Source organism: Oncorhynchus gorbuscha, linkage group LG13 (genome assembly GCF_021184085.1).
Source record: "Oncorhynchus gorbuscha isolate QuinsamMale2020 ecotype Even-year linkage group LG13, OgorEven_v1.0, whole genome shotgun sequence".
Taxonomy (NCBI): domain Eukaryota; kingdom Metazoa; phylum Chordata; class Actinopteri; order Salmoniformes; family Salmonidae; genus Oncorhynchus; species Oncorhynchus gorbuscha.
In genome coordinates, this window is record NC_060185.1 from 93,176,043 (window position 1) to 93,195,769 (window position 19,727).

The following is a 19,727-nucleotide window of genomic DNA, read 5'->3' on the forward strand; positions in this document are numbered from 1 at the left end:
TATAACCCTGTAGATGGATGGATCTACTAACTACTGTGACCTGATATAACCCTGTAGATGGATGGATCGACTAACTACTGTGACCTGATATAACCCTGTAGATGGATGTGTGGACTAACTACTGTGACCTGATATAACCCTGTAGATGGATGTGTGGACTAACTACTGTGACCTGATATAACCCTGGATCTCTGCTGCTCCAGTACAGTACACCCACAGTCCTCTATTCTCCACTACACCCACACAGGCCTCACAGTTAACACAAAGCAGCTGATAACTGATATGCGACTCAGCCAATTCGTTAGTTGTTGTCGGCCTGTTGTGAATCATTAGGATCTCAATATGAATTCTGTAGCATTGATACCTCTCTGCAATACCTGAGCTGAAAGAGTGGAAAATCTGTCACTGTGTCCTTGGAAAAGCCACTTAACCCTAAATTGCTCCTAGGGCTCTGTACTACTATGGCTGACCCTGTAAAACAACACATTTCACTTCTACATTCAAATAACACATATGGAGTAACCATGTAGTAACCCCCAAAAAAAGTTTTCAACAAATCAGTATATATTTAATATTGGCAATCTCTCAACCAGTTTCATGAGGTAGTCACCTGGAATGCATTTCAATTAACAGGTGTGCCTTGTTAAAAGTTCATTTGTGGAATTTCTTTCCTTCGGAATGCGTTTGAGCCAATCAGTTGTGTTGTGACGAGGTAGGCGTGGTATACAGAAGACGGCCCTGTTCGACCCGGTTTAACATGTATAACACTTTAAAGATGACTTGGCGTAGCACATATGAGACTTTATGGCCGTTTTTATTTGGAGGAGAGGCGGGAGGTTCAGCCAGATGGTGTACTGTGTTGATTAAGGCAGTAAATCTATCACAGGAACAGGGGCTCCCACAGCTAAACAACAGAGAAGGAAACACTGTTTCATTAAAACCCCGTGGAAGACTTTCAACAGATATGGTTTAAGCTTTTTGATACATTTTGATTCAAGTGTTTTTTCTGAAAACTTTTATGGGATGGATTACATATATGATACTTGTCTCCGTTGTCTCTGGTAGGGACTGCTGCTATTGCTTTGTCCTAATGTTCATGATAACATATGATTGATGATGGGTGTTATTTGTTTTGCATTGCAATAACAGACTAAACTCACAACTGTGTTGTGTATCCCCAACAAGATAGAGTTAACAAACATACTGTAGTTTCAACGGTCAAAACAACATCTGTTGGGCCAGTGAACCCCCAAACATACTGTAGTTTCAACGGTCAAAACAACATCTGTTGGGCCAGTGAACCCCCCAAAAATACTGTAGTTTCAACGGTCAAAACAACATCTGTTGGGCCAGTGAACCCCCAAAAAATACTGTAGTTTCAACGGTCAAAACAACATCTGTGATTTTCCATTTTTCTCTGAGGATATTTTTGCTATTTAAAGACACTGTGATGGACTAATATAATTACATCAAGATTCTGTGACATGTAACAGAGGGTCTGAGCTGCACGCAGTCTCATCCTCCACATTAGATCTGCTGCAGTCTCATCCTCCACATTAGATCTGTTGCAGTCTCATCCTCCACATTAGATCTGCTGCAGTCTCATCCTCCACATTAGATCTGCTGCAGTCTCATCCTCCACATTAGATCTGCTGCAGTCTCATCCTCCACATTAGATCTGCTGCAGTCTCATCCTCCACATTAGATCTGCTGCAGTCTCATCCTCCACATTAGATCTGCTGCAGTCTCATCCTCCACATTAGATCTGCTGCAGTCTCATCCTCCACATTAGATCTGCTGCAGTCTCATCCTCCACATTAGATCTGCTGCAGTCTCATCCTCCACATTAGATCTGCTGCAGTCTCATCCTCCACATTAGATCTGCTGCAGTCTCATCCTCCACATTAGATCTGCTGCAGTCTCATCCTCCACATTAGATCTGCTGCAGTCTCATCCTCCACATTAGATCTGCTGCAGTCTCATCCTCCACATTAGATCTGCTGCAGTCTCATCCTCCACATTAGATCTGCTGCAGTCTCATCCTCCACATTAGATCTGCTGCAGTCTCATCCTCCACATTAGATCTGCTGCAGTCTCATCCTCCACATTAGATCTGCTGCAGTCTCATCCTCCACATTAGATCTGCTGCAGTCTCATCCTCCACATTAGATCTGCTGCAGTCTCATCCTCCACATTAGATCTGCTGCAGTCTCATCCTCCACATTAGATCTGCTGCAGTCTCATCCTCCACATTAGATCTGCTGCAGTCTCATCCCTCCACATTAGATCTGCTGCAGTCTCATCCTCCACATTAGATCTGCTGCAGTCTCATCCTCCACATTAGATCTGCTGCAGTCTCATCCTCCACATTAGATCTGCTGCAGTCTCATCCTCCACATTAGATCTGCTGCAGTCTCATCCTCCACATTAGATCTGCTGCAGTCTCATCCTCCACATTAGATCTGCTGCAGTCTCATCCTCCACATTAGATCTGCTGCAGTCTCATCCTCCACATTAGATCTGCTGCAGTCTCATCCTCCACATTAGATCTGCTGCAGTCTCATCCTCCACATTAGATCTGCTGCAGTCTCATCCTCCACATTAGATCTGCTGCAGTCTCATCCTCCACATTAGATCTGCTGCAGTCTCATCCTCCACATTAGATCTGCTGCAGTCTCATCCTCCACATTAGATCTGCTGCAGTCTCATCCTCCACATTAGATCTGCTGCAGTCTCATCCTCCACATTAGATCTGCTGCAGTCTCATCCTCCACATTAGATCTGCTGCAGTCTCATCCTCCACATTAGATCTGCTGCAGTCTCATCCTCCACATTAGATCTGCTGCAGTCTCATCCTCCACATTAGATCTGCTGCAGTCTCATCCTCCACATTAGATCTGCTGCAGTCTCATCCTCCACATTAGATCTGCTACAGTCCACTGTACTGTCCCCTCTCCCCTCCCGCGGTGACAGTGTGCGCATCCAAAATGGCACCCTATTTCATATAGAGTGCACTACTTTTGGCTAGAGCATTATGGGAAAGGGTCCCATTCCAGATGAGTCCAGTTCCTTCAGTGTGAAGGAATTAACTTTTTCTCTGGCTCTGGAAACTCCCGCAACTATTTTTACTTCTTCAGTTTCAGTAATTACCATGGTTTTCTCTCTCTCTCTCTCTCTTCTCTCTCTTTCTATGGGAAAGGGTCTCCAGTTCTTCTGAAGGAATTCTTTTCTCTGGCTCTCTCTCTCTTTCTCTCTCTCTCTTTCTCTCTCTGGTTTTCTCTCTCTCTCTCTCTCTCTCTCTCTCTCTCTCTCTCTCTCTCTCTCTCTCTCTTTCTCTTTCTCTTCTCTCTTCTCTTTCTCTCTCTCTCTCTACTCTCTCTCTTCTCTCTTCACTCTCTCTACTCTCTCTCTCTCTCTCTCTGCACTAAAACCCATTAACATTTAGATTTCAATCTGTCCTGCTAGAATAAATCTCAATTTGATATGATCAGATATTTGGATTGGACTGGATGAAGATCTGGAAATATGCTGAAAATGTCTCTTATATTGCTGTAGCTGTCCTCAGCTGTCAGGCTATAGTTAGAAAGTAGTGCACTATATAGGGAATAGGGTGCCATTTGGCACTGGTTAAAAGTAGCGCACTATATAGGGAATAGGGTGCCATTTGGCACTGGTTAAAAGTAGCGCACTATATAGGGAATAGGGTGCCATTTGGCACTGGTTAAAAGTAGCGCACTATATAGGGAATAGGGTGCCATTTGGCACTGGTTAAAAGTAGCGCACTATATAGGGAATAGGGTGCCATTTGGCACTGGTTAAAAGTAGCGCACTATATAGGGAATAGGGTGCCATTTGGCACTGGTTAAAAGTAGCGCACTATATAGGGAATAGGGTGCCATTTGGCACTGGTTAAAAGTAGCGCACTATATAGGGAATAGGGTGCCATTTGGCACTGGTTAAAAGTAGCGCACTATATAGGGAATAGGGTGCCATTTGGCACTGGTTAAAAGTAGCGCACTATATAGGGAATAGGGTGCCATTTGGGAAACACCATGTCTACTGGGTACTGAAATACAGACTGAACCTGATCCTTTGAACCTGTATGACAACATCCTCATCACGGGCTCCTAAAGGGATCATTTGTCCAGGTAATTGTAACAGGAGTTTTTGTTGTTTTCATTATTGCATCTTGATTCAGGTTTATTTCTGTGGGAGATTATATTAATAATTAATCCATTTGAATCTGTATATATCAATGATGTTGCTCTTGCTGCGGGCGATTCCCTGATCCACCTCTACTCAGACGACATCATTCTGTATACTTCTGGCCCGTCCTTGGACACTGTGCTATCTAACCTCCAAACGAGCTTCAAATCCATACAACACTCCTTCCGTGGCCTCCAACTGCTCTTAAACGCTAGTAAAACCAAATGCATGCTTTTCAACCGTTCGCTGCCTGCACCCGCACGCCCGACTAGCATCACCACCCTGGATGGTTCCGACCTAGAATATGTGGACATCTATAAGTACCTAGGTGTCTGGCGAGACTGTAAACTCTCCTTCCAGAATCAAAGCAAACATCTCCAATCTAAAATCAAATCTAGAGTCTGCTTTCTATTCCGCAACAAAGCCTCCTTCACTCACGCCGCCAAACTTACCCTAGTAAAACTGACTATCCTACCGATCCTCGACTTCGGCGATGTCATCTACAAAATAGCTTCCAATACTCTACTCAGCAAACTGGATGCAGTTTATCACAGTGCCATCCATTTTGTTACTAAAGCACCTTATACCACCCACCACTGCGACCTGTATGCTCTAGTCGGCTGGCTCTCGCTACATATTCGTCGCCAGACCCACTGGCTCCAAGTCAGTCTTTGCTGGGTAAAGCTCCGTCATATCTCAGTTCACTGGTCACGATGGCAACACCCACCCGTAGCACGCGCTCCAGCAGGTGTATCTCACTGATCGTCCCTAAAGCCAACACCCCATTTGGCTGCCTTTCCTTCCAGTTCTCTGCTGCCTGTGACTGGAACGAATTTCAAAAATCGCTGAAGTTGGAGACTTTCATCTCCCTCACCAAGTTTAAACATCTGCTATCTGAGCAGCTAACCGATCGCTGCAGCTGTACATAGTCCGTCGGTAAATAGCCCACCCAATTTACCTACCTCATCCCCATACTGTTTTTATTTATTTACTTTTCTGCTCTTTTGCACACCAGTATCTCTACCTGCAACTCAGCATTCTTTGTCCTCCAAACACGACGAGTTGAGTTTTTACCAAAAAGTTATATTTTGGTTTCATCTGACCATATGACATTCTCCCAATCTTATTCTGGATCATCCAAATGCTCTCTAGCAAACTTCAGACGGGCCTAGACATGTACTGGCTTAAGCAGGGGGACACGTCTGGCACTGCAGGATTTGAGTCCCTGGCGGGGTAGTGTGTTACTGATGGTAGGCTTTGTTACTTTGGTCCCAACTCTCTGCAGGTCATTCACTAGGTCCCCCTGTGTGGTTCTGGGATTTTTGCTCACCGTTCTTGTGATCATTTTGACCCCACGGGGTGAGATCTTGCGTGGAGCCCCAGATCGAGGGAGATTATCAGTGGTCTTGTATGTCTTCCATTTCCTAATAATTGCTCCCACAGTTGATTTCTTCAAACCAAGCTGCTTACCTATTGCTGATTCAGTCTTCCCAGCCTGGTGCAGGTCTACAATTTTGTTTCTGGTGTCCTTTGACAGCTCTTTGGTCTTGGCCATAGTGGAGTTTGGAGTGTGACTGTTTGAGGTTGTGGACAGGTGTCCACAAGTTCAAACAGGTGCCATTAATACAGGTAACGAGTGGAGGACAGAGGAGCCTCTTAAAGAAGAAGTTACAGGTCTGTGAGAGCCAGAAATCTTGCTTGTTTGTAGGTGACCAAATACTTATTTTCCACCAAATAAAATAAAGTAAATAAATTCATAAAAGATCCTACAATGTGATTTTCTGGATTTTTTTCCCTCATTTTCTCTGTCATAGTTGAAGTGTACCTATGATGAAAATTACAGGTCTCTCTCATCTTTTTAAGTGGGAGAACTTGCACAATTGGTGGCTGACTAAATACTTTTTTTGCCCCACTGTATATATAGTTAGAAATGCACATTCGTTGCATTCTATAATTTAACACAATATGTTGATATCATATTGATTTAAAATGTATTTAGTAAACAGATTCATTAACTCATTACAGGACAAAATAGCCAAGTGGTGAAAAATAGTGGTAATTAAGGCTGCAACTCCAGAAGGCTTTTGAGAAGTCATTCATTATGAGTACAATAGTAAATAGCTTGAAATCCCCTTTTGGTCAACATTATGTCTTTATTCTTATCTGAAATTATTATGTCCAAAAGTTGTAAAAGTATATCCCTATAAAGGAATCCATTTCATTCAAGTACATTTCTAGATTTTATGTGAGCAGATACACTATGTGACCAAAAGTATGTGGACATGTCAAACATCTCATTCCAAAATCATGGACATTAATATGGAGTTGGTCCCCCCCCCCTTTGTTGCTTAAATAGCCTCCACTCTTCTGGGAAGGATTTCCATTAGATGTTGGAACATTGCTGCAGGGCCTTGTTTCCATTTAGCCACAAGAGCATTAGTGAGGTCGGGCACTGATGTTGTGCGATTAGGCTTGGCTCGCAGTCGGAGTTTCAGTTCATCCCAAAGTTGTTCGATGGGGTTGAGGTCTGGGCTCTGTGCAGGCCAGTCAAGTTCTTCCACGCCGATCTCAAAACAAAACAAAATTCTGTTTGGACCTCTCTTTGTGAAGGGGGCATTGTCATGCTGAAACAGGAAAGGGCCTTCCCCAAACAATTGCCACAAAATTGGAAGCACAGAATTGTCTAGATTGTCATTGTATGTTGTAGCATTGAGGTAGGGGCTTAGACCAAACCATGAAAAACAGCCCCAGACCGTTATTCCTCCTTTGACAAACTGACTTGTTGGAAAAGTGGCATCCTATGACAGTGCCACGTTGAAAGTCACTGAGGTCTTCAGTAAGGCCATTCTACTGGCAATGTTCGTCTATGGAGATTGCATGGCGGTGTGCTCAATTTTATACACCTGTCAGCAATGTGGCTGAAATAGCCAAATCCACTAATTTGAAGGGGCGTCCACATACTTTTGAATATATAGTGTATTTACATATTAACCCCTGAATGAGATGTATTAGCAAAGTGAAATGACTGTGATGATGTTTGGTCCATAATAAAGACGTTTATACTCAGGGGAATAAGAGAGAGAGAAAGATTGTCCCAAGGGAACTATCATTCCTTAACCCTTTGTCTCTGAGCTCTGAATACGGTGGATGTTTGGTTCCCAGGTTACGACAACACCGTAGTCAATCTCATTCATTCCCCTCTATACTAGGTCCATTATTTACATCAGCTTCCTGATTCCACCTCGCCTCTCGTCTACAGAGACATGATGTCATGAGGTTTATGTCTCTCCACGGGATCTTTACTCTGTTGGCTCCATTTCAGACTGAGATACAACACATCATGTGAAATAGGAGACCCCATGGCTGTGTGTGTGTTTGATGTATTTAATCTGATTAATAACTCTACCTATATGTAAACATTACCTCGATTACCTCGACTAACCAGTGTCCCTGCTCTTTGACTCTGTACCGGTACCCCCTGTATATAGTCTCCACATTGACTCTGTACCGGTACCCCCTGTATATAGCCTCCACACTGACTCTGTACCGGTAGCCCCTGTATATAGCCTCCACATTGACTCTGTACCGTAACACCCTGTATAGAGCCTCCACATTGACTCTGTACCAGTACCCCCTGTATATAGCCTCCACGTTGACTCTGTACCGGTAGCCCCTGTATATAGCCTCCACACTGACTCTGTAATCCCTCTCACCCCAGCCCCTAAGTTTTATATAGTTAAGTGACTGTCACATGTCATAAGGTGAATGACAATTTGTAAGTCGCTCTGGATAAGAGCGTCTGCTAAATGACTTAAACAGCCTCCACATTGACTCTGTACCGGTACCCCTGTATATAGCCTCCACATTGACTCTCTGTACCACTACCCCTGTATATAGTCTCCACATTGACTCTGTACCAGTACCCCTGTATATATCCACATTGACTCTGTAACGTAATATCCTGTATATAGTCTCCACATTGACTCTGTACCGGTACCCCCTAGTCTCCACATTATAGTATATCTCCACGTTGACTCTGTACCGGTAGCCCCTGTATATAGCCTCCACACTGACTCTGTACCAGTAGCCCCTGTATAATAGCCTCACCCCACCCCCCTAAGTTTTAGATGCACTATTGTTAAGTGACTGTCCCACTGGATGTCATAAGGTGAATCCACATTTGTAACTCTGGATAAGAGTCTGCTAAATGACTTAAATGTAAATGTAAATATAGCCTCCACATTGACTCTGTACCGTAACACCCTGTATAGCCTCCACATTGACTCTGTACCAGTACCCCCTGTATATAGCCTCCACACTCTTGAACCCTGTATATAGTCTCCACATTGACTCTGTGTACCCCCTGTATATAGCCTCCACATTGACTCTGTACCCTGTATATAGCCTCCACATTGACCCTGTATATAGTCTCCACATTGACTCTGTACCAGTACCCCCTGTATATAGCCTCCACATTGACTCTGTACTGGTACCCCCTGTATATAGCCTCCACATTGACCCTGTATATAGCCTCCACATTGACTCTGTACCGGTACCCCCTGTATATAGCCTCCACATTGACCCTGTATATAGCCTCCACATTGACTCTGTACCAGTACCCCCTGTATATAGCCTCCACATTGACTCTGTACCGGTACCCCCTGTATATAGCCTCCACATTGACCCTGTATATAGCCTCCACATTGACTCTGTACCGATACCCCCTGTATATAGCCTCCACATTGACTCTGTACCAGTAACCCCCTGTATATAGCCTCCACATTGACTCTGTACCAGTAACCCCCTGTATATAGTCTCCACATTGCCTCTGTACCGCTACCCCCTGTATATAGCCTCCACATTGACTCTGTACCAGTACCCACCTGTATATAGCCTCCACATTGACTCTGTACCGGTACCCCCTGTATATAGTCTCCACATTGACTCTGTACCGGTACTCCCTGTATATAGTCTCCACATTGACTCTGTACCGGTACCCCCTGTATATAGCCTCCACATTGACTCTGTATCGGTACCCCCTGTATATAGCCTCCACATTGACTCTGTACCGGTACCCCCTGTATATAGCCTCCACATTGTCTCTGTACCGGTACCCTCTGTATATAGCCTCCACATTGACCCTGTATAAAGCCTCCACATTGACCCTGTATATAGCCTCCACATTGACCCTGTATATAGCCTCCACATTGACTCTGTACCGGTACCCCCTGTATATAGCCTCCACATTGACTCTGTACCACTACCCCTGTATATAGCCTCGCTATATACAGGGGCGGCAGAGTAGCCTAGTGGTTAGAGCGTTGGACTAGTAACTGGAAGGTTGCAAGTTCAAACCCCCGAGCTGACAAGGTACAAATCTGTCGTTCTGCCCCTGATCAGGCAGTTAACCCACTGATCCTAGGCCGTCATTGAAAATAAGAATTTGTTCTTAACTGAGTTGCCTATTTAAATTTAAAAAACTGTATTGTTGGTTAAGGCTTGTAAGTAAGCATTTCACGGCACATGTGACAAATACAATTTGATTGTGATGTTTTCTCTTGTTCAATGTGAGTGTTGTGTTACCTCAGCAGAACACCTGCTATGGGCTTGATGTATGCTCTGTAATGACAGACGGACAATGGATTCCTTGGTTGCACACAGCCTGCAACCTCACACACCCTGCAGTCTCACACACCCTGCAGCCTCACACACCCTGCAGTCTCACACACCCTGCAGTCTCACACACCCTGCAGCCTCACACACCCTGCAGCCTCACACACCCTGCAGCCTCACACACCCTGTAAACCTCACACACCCTGCAGCCTCACACACCCTGCAGTCTCACACACCCTGCAGTCTCACACACCCTGCAACCTCACACACCCTGCAGTCTCACACACCCTGCAGCCTCACACACCCTGCAGTCTCACACACCCTGCAACCTCACACACCCTGCAGTCTCACACACCCTGCAGCCTCACACACCCTGCAGTCTCACACACCCTGCAGCCTCACAACAGAGCCTTCAACACCCTGCAGTCTTGATGCAGTACAAAATGCAGCCTCATACACCCTGCAACCTCACACACCATGCAGCCTCACAACAGAGCCTTGGTAACAAACTGCTTATGATCTTCATGCAGTATAAAATGCATTTATGTCTGATTTTTAATCTGATCAGTGCTCCTAATAGCTCTTTGTTGTCAATCTGAGTCATTGCTCCTATGTGTTCTGTAGGCCTTTGGCATCAATATAATTTATGTCACTACGCACGGAGACCCATCGAAATTACATGTTGCTCTTGAATGTGTCATTGAAATCAATAATTAATTATATTGAGTATCTCTTAATAGCTCTTTGTTGTCACTCTGTAGTCTATTGTCCTATGTGTTCTGTAGGCCTGTAGGTTCTCTACTGAAGTCTGCCTGTTCTGTAGGCCTGTAGGTTCTCTACTGAAGTCTTCCTGTTCTGTAGGCCTGTAGGTTCTCTGCTGAAGTCTTCCTGTTCTGTAGGCCTGTAGGTTCTCTACTGAAGTCTGCCTGTTCTGTAGGCCTGTAGGTTCTCTACTGAAGTCTGCCTGTTCTGTAGGCCTGTAGGTTCTCTACTGAAGTCTTCCTGTTCTGTAGGCCTGTAGGTTCTCTACTGAAGTCTTCCTGTTCTGTAGGCCTGTAGGTTCTCTACTGAAGTCTTCCTGTTCTGTAGGCCTGTAGGTTCTCTACTGAAGTCTTCCTGTTCTGTAGGCCTGTAGGTTCTCTACTGAAGTCTTCCTGTTCTGTAGGCCTGTAGGTTCTCTACTGAAGTCTGCCTGTTCTGTAGGCCTGTAGGTTCTCTACTGAAGTCTGCCTGTTCTGTAGGCCTGTAGGTTCTCTACTGAAGTCTGCCTGTTCTGTAGGCCTGTAGGTTCTCTACTGAAGTCTTCCTGTTCTGTAGGCCTGTAGGTTCTCTACTGAAGTCTGCCTGTTCTGTAGGCCTGTAGGTTCTCTACTGAAGTCTGCCTGTTCTGTAGGTTCTCTACTGAAGTATTCCTGTTCTGTAGGTTCTCTACTGAAGTCTTCCTGTTCTGTAGGCCTGTAGGTTCTCTGCTGAAGTCTTCCTGTTCTGTAGGCCTGTAGGTTCTCTACTGAAGTCTTCCTGTTCTGTAGGCCTGTAGATTCTCTGCTGAAGTCTTCCTGTTCTGTAGGCCTGTAGGGTCTCTACTGAAGTCTGCCAAATAGCATATTGGGTCCTAAATAACGATATAACAACACAATGTAAACTGTCTTTGTCCATCGCTAAATCAAGTTAACCCTTAGGCTTTCATTCCATGAAAATTATTTCACAAAAAGTCACATCCATGACCAGAAATAACCATTTGGTGTCCATGAAATGCACTACATCCAGATTTCAACAATTCTAGGAGATACAAAAAATGTGAACTGTGTAAATTGTGATTTTTTTTGTTTGTTGTATTTTTGGAGTAGCTTGAAGTGGTAGTGTGAATAGTGAAGGGGTGGTCGGGGCTGAGGGCGGGCGATGCTACTCATCACCAAACGGTGGAGAACAGACAGACTGGTTGGTTTGGGACCGAGAGAGACGCCGCCTGACTTTCTTCAGCTGCTCCAAGGTTTGTAAAACAACTCATATAACGCACCCCTTTCTCCGATCACTGAGGAACAGGTGTGTACCATAGCTGGGAACACGTTTTGACTTTCCACTCGCCTGGTACTGAAACCAGCTAGGCTACTGGTGGTGCGAACTGGAGTCGACAATGGAGAGAGGGTTGAGCGCGCGCTGGTTTCAAGGCGTGTTGAGTTGTTACTTTCAGCACCATGTTGTTCGAAAAAATGTAAAGAGTGATCATGGTTGTTGCATATTTTACCGCCATAGTAGGTGGGGGAAAACGTGTGTCCTCAAAGCTATTGAGCGGCGGGGGAGAAAAGAGTGATGCGTGTGTGGCGCTGATGTTTTTCGTCAATGGACGGTTGTTGTGCGTGCGTTAGATAGCCTACTGAGACGCTCTATTCGATGAGCGATCGGTCTGAACATGTATTGATTGGGTTGTTCAAGTTATACATGCATTTTATATAGGTATGTTGTATGCGTAGACCCATGTGTTTTTGTTGAGGGTGTAGGTTACCCGTCTGTTGAAATGGACCAGATCTCATGTTATGGACACATTAAATATTTGATGTTATGCTGAATGGATTAGCCTAAATATTAATGCTATATGCACTCACACTTTGTGGGTGGGTGGGTGAGTGTGAGAGAGAGAGAATACATAAGTATACAGGCTTCAGAAAAGTGCGTGTACAGTAGCCTATCAGAGCTTGGAGGCCGCCAACCCTACAGTTCATTCATGTAATCCTCGTTCATGTTAAGTGCGAGAACATTTTGGATAAAGATTTCATGAAATTCAGTGAGCTCATCCACAACCTTTCAATCACTTTTAAGACTACATAGATTGCCTTCTATACATCCAATACAAAATAAAATGTTCGAGTAACACACCTACAGTATATGTTGTAATAATTGTATAGCTGTAATATTAGCCTACAGCCTCCAGCAGATGCTGAGGGTAAACTGCCACCCAGGCTTGCCTGTCACCTAGTTGTAAGGAGATTAATCATCTTGTCAAAAGTGGGCTGTAGATGACAGATGTGGAGATGGTTTTACGATTCCTGTGTGCATTCTATTCTGTTAGCAGTGCAGCAGAGGAGAGGGAGAGGGAGAGAGAGAGTGAGAGAGGGAGAGACAGAGAGAGGGAGGGGGAGAGAGAGAGGGAGAGACAGAGAGAGGGAGGGAGAGGGAGAGAGGGAGAGACAGAGAGAGGGAGGGAGAGGGAGAGGGAGAGACAGAGAGGGAGGGAGAGACAGAGAGAGGGAGGGAGAGGGAGGGAGAGAAAGAGGGAGAGAGAGAGAGAGTGAGAGAGAGGGAGAGACAGAGAGAGGGAGAGGGAGAGACAGAGAGAGAGAAAGGGAGAGACAGTGAGAGGGAGAGACAGAGAGAGGGAGAGGGAGAGACAGAGGGAGAGGGAGGGACAGAGAGAGGGAGAGACAGGGAGAGGAGAGAGAGAGAGAGAGAGAGAGAGAGAGAGAGAGAGAGAGAGAGAGAGAGAGAGAGAGAGAGAGAGAGAGAGAGAGAGAGAGAGAGAGAGAGAGAGAGAGAGAGAGAGAGAGAGAGGGGGGAGAGAGAGAGAGAGGGGGAGAGAGACAGAGAGAGGGAGAGACAGAGAGAGGGAGAGAGAAAAAGAAAGAAAGAGGCCCAGCCTAGCTGCAGGCAGGGACTGTGCTGCTGAACCATAAAAACTCCTGTTACAATTACCTGGACAAAGATCCCTTTAGGAGCCCGTGATGAGGATGTTGTCATACAGGTTCAAAGGATCAGGTTCAGTCTGTATTTCAGTACCCAGTAGACATGGTGTTTCCCAAATGGCACCCTATTCCATATATAGTGCACTACTTTTAACCAGTGCCAAATGGCACCCTATTCCCTATATAGTGCACTACGTTTGACCAGAGGAGCTGATTGTAGTTGAATAGATCTTCTAGAGCTGAAGTACCAGATAATGGATATGGTTTCTAATCTGTATCTGAAATGGTACCAGATAATGAATATAGTTTCTAATCTGTAGCTGAAATGGTACCAGATAATGGATATGGTTTCTAATCTGTAGCTGAAATGGTACCAGATAATGGATATGGTTTCTAATCTGTAGCTGAAATGGTACCAGATAATGGATATGGTTTCTAATCTGTAGCTGAAATGGTATGCTGGTGGTCCCTAAGAACTGCATGGATAGAGCTTGTAATCTGTAGCTGAAATGGTACCAGATAATGAATATAGTTTCTAATCTGTAGCTGAAATAGTACCAGATAATGGATATAGTTTCTAATCTGTAGTTGAAATAGTACCAGATAATGAATAGAGCTTCTAATCTGTAACTGAAATAGTACCAGATAATGAATAGAGCTTCTAATCTGTAGCTGAAATGGTACCAGATAATGAATAGAGCTTCTAATCTGTAGCTGAAATGGTACCAGATAATGAATAGAGCTTCTAATCTGTAGCTGAAATGGTACCAGATAATGAATAGAGCTTCTAATCTGTAGCTGAAATGGTACCAGATAATGAATAGATCTTCTAATCTGTGGCTGAAATGGTACCAGATAATGAATAGAGCTTCTAATCTGTAGCTGAAATGGTACCAGATAATGAATAGAGCTTCTAATCTGTAGCTGAAATGGTACCAGATAATGAATAGAGCTTCTAATCTGTAGCTGAAATGGTACCAGATAATGAATAGATCTTCTAATCTGTGGCTGAAATGGTACCAGATAATGAATAGAGCTTGTAATCTGTAGCTGAAATGGTATGCTGGTGGTCCCTAAGAACTGCATGGATAGAGCTTGTAATCTACACACACAGCACAGTAACATACACTGTAGTGACATCATATTCATTCGCAGACAAACTGAGATAGTCAAATTATGATAATGGATTGGTGTTGGCATACCCTCAAAATGGTCAATTATTGTTTCCACAAGTAGTTAGCAGCACGTCATTCATATTTTCCTGTGTAGTGTTTTTACGGTAGCCTAACAGTACAACGCTGTTGTTGTTACGCTAGGTGTTGAAGATGAAAACACTGCATCATTTTGACAGAGGCTATATAGACCCCAACGTGTAGAGGGAGGGAGTTCCCAGGACCTCCAAGTGAGACTCAAACCATCGCCACTACTCTGCTTTGGCACCTCTCAGCAGGGGGGCAATGAGACAAGACACCAGGGGGGTTGTTCAGTGAGCTGAAATGTTCACATTCTTCACAACACTGCAGATATTACCTCTCAAGAGAATTATCTTCAGTTATAGTCACAACCTCAAACCGATAGCACAATGGCCCTCAAGGAGCTACACGGGACTTTGTGCAAACTGGAAACCACATATCCTGAGGCGCATTTATTTTTAGCTGGGGATTTTAACAAAGCAAATTTGAGGAAAACGCTGCTGAAGTTCTATCAACACATTGCCTGTAGAACTCGCGCTTCTGTAGCTCAGTTGGTAGAGCATGGTGCTTGTAACGCCAGGGTAGTGGGTTCAATTCCCAGGACCACCCATACGTAGAATGTATGCACACATCACTGTAAGTCGCTTTGGATAAAAGCGTCTGCTAAATGGCATATATTATTATTATTATTATTCAAAAACTCTCGATCATTGTTACTCCCCTTCCGGGATGGCTACAAGGCCCTCCCCCGCCCTCCTTTCGGCAAATCAGATCACAACTCTTTTCTGCTCCTCCATTCCTATAGGCATAAACTCAAACAGGAAGTACCCGTGCTAAGGTCAACGCAGGTCTGACCAATCGGAATCCATGCTTCAAGATTGTTTTGATGATGCAGACTGGGATATGTTCCGTGTTGCCTCTGAGAATAACATTGACTTGTACATGGTCACGGTGACTGAGTTCATCAGGAAGTATACAGAGGATGTTGTTCCCACTGTGACTATTAAAATCTACCCAAACCAAAAATATTGGATAGATGGCAACATTCGCACAAAACTGAAAGCGTGAACTACCGCATTTAACCATGGTAAAGTGACTGGGAATATGGTCAAATGCAAACAGTGTAGTTATTCCCTCTGTAAGGCAATCAATTGATTTAGTGTTCTATTATTAAAGTGACCAGTGATTCCATGTCTATGTATATAGGGCAGCAGCTTCTAAGGTGCAGGTTTGAGTTATCGGGTGGTAGCCGGCTAGTGATGGCTATTTAACAGTCTGATGTAGGGTGCAGGCCAGGCAGCAGGCTATTAGCCAGCCTGCCAGCATAGTGGAGTCTGCCACTAGCATAGTTAGTGTAGTCAGCTTAGCTATCACCATTGAGACCGTGTCTGTGCCTCGACCTGGGTTGGGCAAAACTAAACATGGCGGTGTTTGCCTTAGCAATCTCACTAGGATAAAGACCACCTCCATTCCTGTCATTACTGAAAGAGATCATGATACCTCACATCTCAAAATAGGGCTACTTAATGTTAGATCCCTTACTTCAAAGGCAATTATAGTCAATGAACTAATCACTGATCATAATCTTGATGTGATTGGCCTGACTGAAACATGGCTTAAGCCTGATGAATTTACTGTGTTAAATGAGGCCTCACCTCCTGGCTACACTAGTGACCATATGTGCATCAAAGGCGGAGGTGTTGCTAACATTTACGATAGCAAATTTCAATTTACAAAAAAGAAAATCTGTCTTTTGAGCTTCTAGTCATGAAATCTATGCAGCCTACTCAATCACTTTTTATAGCTACTGTTTACAGGCCTCCTGGGCCATATACAGCGTTTCTCACTGAGTTCCCTGAATTCCTATCAGACCTTGTAGTCATTGCAGATAATATTCTAATCTTTGGTGACTTTAATATTCACATGGAAAAGTCCACAGACCCACTCCAAAAGGCTTTTGGAGCCATCATCGACTCAGTGGGTTTTGTCCAACATGTCTCTGGACCCACTCACTCTCACAGTCATACGCTGGACCTAGTTTTGTCCCATGGAATAAATGTTGTGGATCTTAATGTTTTTCCTCATAATCCTGGACTATCAGACCACCATTTTATTACGTTTGCAATTGCAACAAATAATCTGCTCAGACCCCAACCAAGGAACATCAAAAGTCGTGCTATAAATTCACAGACAACACAAAGATTCCTTGATGCCCTTTCAGACTCCCTCTGCCTACCCAAGGACGCCAGAGGACAAAAATCCGTTAACCACCTAACTGAGGATCTCAATTTAACCTTGCGCAATACCCTAGATGCAGTTGCACCCTAAAAACTAAAAAAATGTCTCATAAGAAACTAGCTCCATGGTACACAGAAAATACCCGAGCTCTGAAGCAAGCTTCCAGAAAATTGGAACGGAAATGGCGCCACACCAAACTGGAAGTCTTCCGACTAGCTTGGAAGGATGGTACCGTGCAGTACCGAAGAGCCCTTACTGCTGCTCGATCGTCCTATTTTTCTAACTTAATTGAGGAAAATAAGAACAATCCGAAATTCCTTTTTGATACTGTGGCAAAGCTAACTAAAAAGCAGCATTCCCCAAGAGAGGATGACTTGCACTTTAGCAGTGATAAATTCATGAACTTCTTTGAGGAAAAGATTATGATTATTAGAAAGCAAATTACGGACTCCTCTTTAAACCTGCGTATTCCTCCAAACCTCAGTTGTCCTGAGTCTGCACAACTCTGCCAGGACCTAGGATCAAGAGAGACGCTCAAGTGTTTTAGTACTATATCTCTTGACACAATGATGAAAATAATCATGGCCTCTAAACCTTCAAGCTGTATACTGGACCCTATTCCAACTAAACTACTGAAAGAGCTGCTTCCTGTGCTTGGCCCTCCTATGTTGAACATAATAAACGGCTCTCTATCCACTGGATGTGTACCAAACTCACTAAAAGTGGCAAATAAAGCCTCTCTTGAAAAAGCCAAACCTTGACCCAGAAAATATAAAAACTATCGGCCTATATCAAATCTTCCATTCCTCTCAAAGATTTTAGAGAAGGCTGTTGCGCAGCAACTCACTGCCTTCCTGAAGACAAACAATGTATACGAAATGCTTCAGTCTGGTTTTAGACCCCATCATAGCACTGAGACGGCACTTGTGAAGGTGGTAAATGACATTTTGATGGCATCGGACCGAGGCTCTGCATCTGTCCTCGTGCTCCTAGACCTTAGTGCTGCTTTTGATACCATCGATCACCACATTCTTTTGGAGAGATTGGAAACCCAAATTGGTCTACACGGACATGTTCTGGCCTGGTTTAGGTCTTATCTGTCGGAAAGATATCAGTTTGTCTCTGTGAATGGTTTGTCCTCTGACAAATCAACTGTACATTTCGGTGTTCCTCAAGGTTCTGTTTTAGGACCACTATTGTTTTCACTATATATTTTACCTCTTGGGGATGTTATTCGAAAACATAATGTAAACTTTCACTGCTATGCGGATGACACACAGCTGTACATTTCAATGAAACACGGTGAAGCACCAAAATTGCCTCGCTAGAAGCATGTGTTTCAGACATAAGGAAGTGGATGGCTGCAAACTTTCTACTATTAAACTCGGACAAAACAGAGATGCTTGTTCTAGGTCCCAAGAAACAAAGAGATCTTCTGTTGAATCTGACAATTAATCTTAATGGTTGTACAGTCGCCTCAAATAAAACTGTGAAGGACCTCGGCGTTACTCTGGACCCTGATCTCTTTTGAAGAACATATCAAGACCATTTCGAGGACAGCTTTTTTCCATCTACGTAACATTGCAAAAATCAGAAACTTTCTGTCCAAAAATGATGCAGAAAAATTAATCCATGCTTTTGTCACTTCTAGGTTAGACTACTGCAATGCTCTATTTTCCGGCTACCCGGATAAAGCACTAAATAAACTTCAGTTAGTGCTAAATACGGCTGCTAGAATCCTGACTAGAACCAAAAAATTTGATCATATTACTCCAGTGCTAGCCTCTCTACACTGGCTTCCTGTCAAAGCAAGGGCTGATTTCAAGGTTTTACTGCTAACCTACAAAGCATTACATGGGCTTGCTCCTACCTACCTCTCTGATTTGGTCCTGCCGTACATACCTATACGTACGCTACGGTCACAAGACGCAGGCCTCCTAATTGTCCCTAGAATTTCTAAGCAAACAGCTGGAGGCAGGGCTTTCTCCTATAGAGCTCCATTTTTATGGAACGGTCTGCCTACCCATGTCAGAGACGCAAACTCGGTCTCAACCTTTAAGTCTTTACTGAAGACTCATCTCTTCAGTGGGTCATATGATTGAGTGTAGTCTGGCCCAGGAGTGGGAAGGTGAACGGAAAGGCTCTGGAGCAACGAACCGCCCTTGCTGTCTCTGCCTGGCCGGTTCCCCTTTTTCCACTGGGATTCTCTGCCTCTAACCCTGTTTACGGGGGCTGAGTCACTGGCTTGCTGGGGCTCTCTCGTGCCGTCCCTGGGGGTGCGTCACCTGGGTGGGTTGATTCACTGTTGTGGTCGGCCTGTCTGGGTTTCCCCCCTTTGGGTTGTACCGTGTCGAAGATCTTTGTGGGCTATACTCGGCCTTGTCTCAGGATGGTAAGTTGGTGGTTGTAGATTTCCCTCTAGTGGTGTGGGGGCTGTGCTTTGGCAAGTGGGTGGGGTTATATCCTTCCTGTTTGGCCCTGTCCGGGGTGTCCTCGGATGGGGCCACAGTGTCTCCTGACCCCTCCTGTCTCAGCCTCCAGTATTTATGCTGCAGTAGTTTATGTGTCGGGGGCTAGGGTCAGTTTGTTTATCTGGAGTACTTCTCCTGTCCTATTCGGTGTCCTGTGTAAATCTAAGTGTGCGTTCTCTAATTCTCTCCTTCTCTCCTTCTTTCTCTCTCTCGGAGGACCTGAGCCCTAGAACCATGCCCCAGGACTACCTGACATGATGACTCCTTGCTGTCCCCAGTCCACCTGGCCATGCTGCTGCTCCAGTTTCAACTGGCCTGGGCCCTAGGAC

At 44.5% G+C, this 19,727-nt stretch overlaps 1 protein-coding gene across 1 annotated transcript in view; it reads left to right on the forward strand.

The window, feature by feature from the left end:
• The first annotated feature begins 11,695 nt into the window (after positions 1-11,695).
• Positions 11,696-19,727, forward strand: part of LOC123992429 (complexin-2-like) — a 38,083-nt gene continuing 30,051 nt past the window's right edge. The window contains exon 1 of the mRNA XM_046293566.1: positions 11,696-11,809. The gene's annotated coding sequence lies outside the window, so the exon portion shown is untranslated. The remainder of the gene's footprint in view (positions 11,810-19,727) is intronic.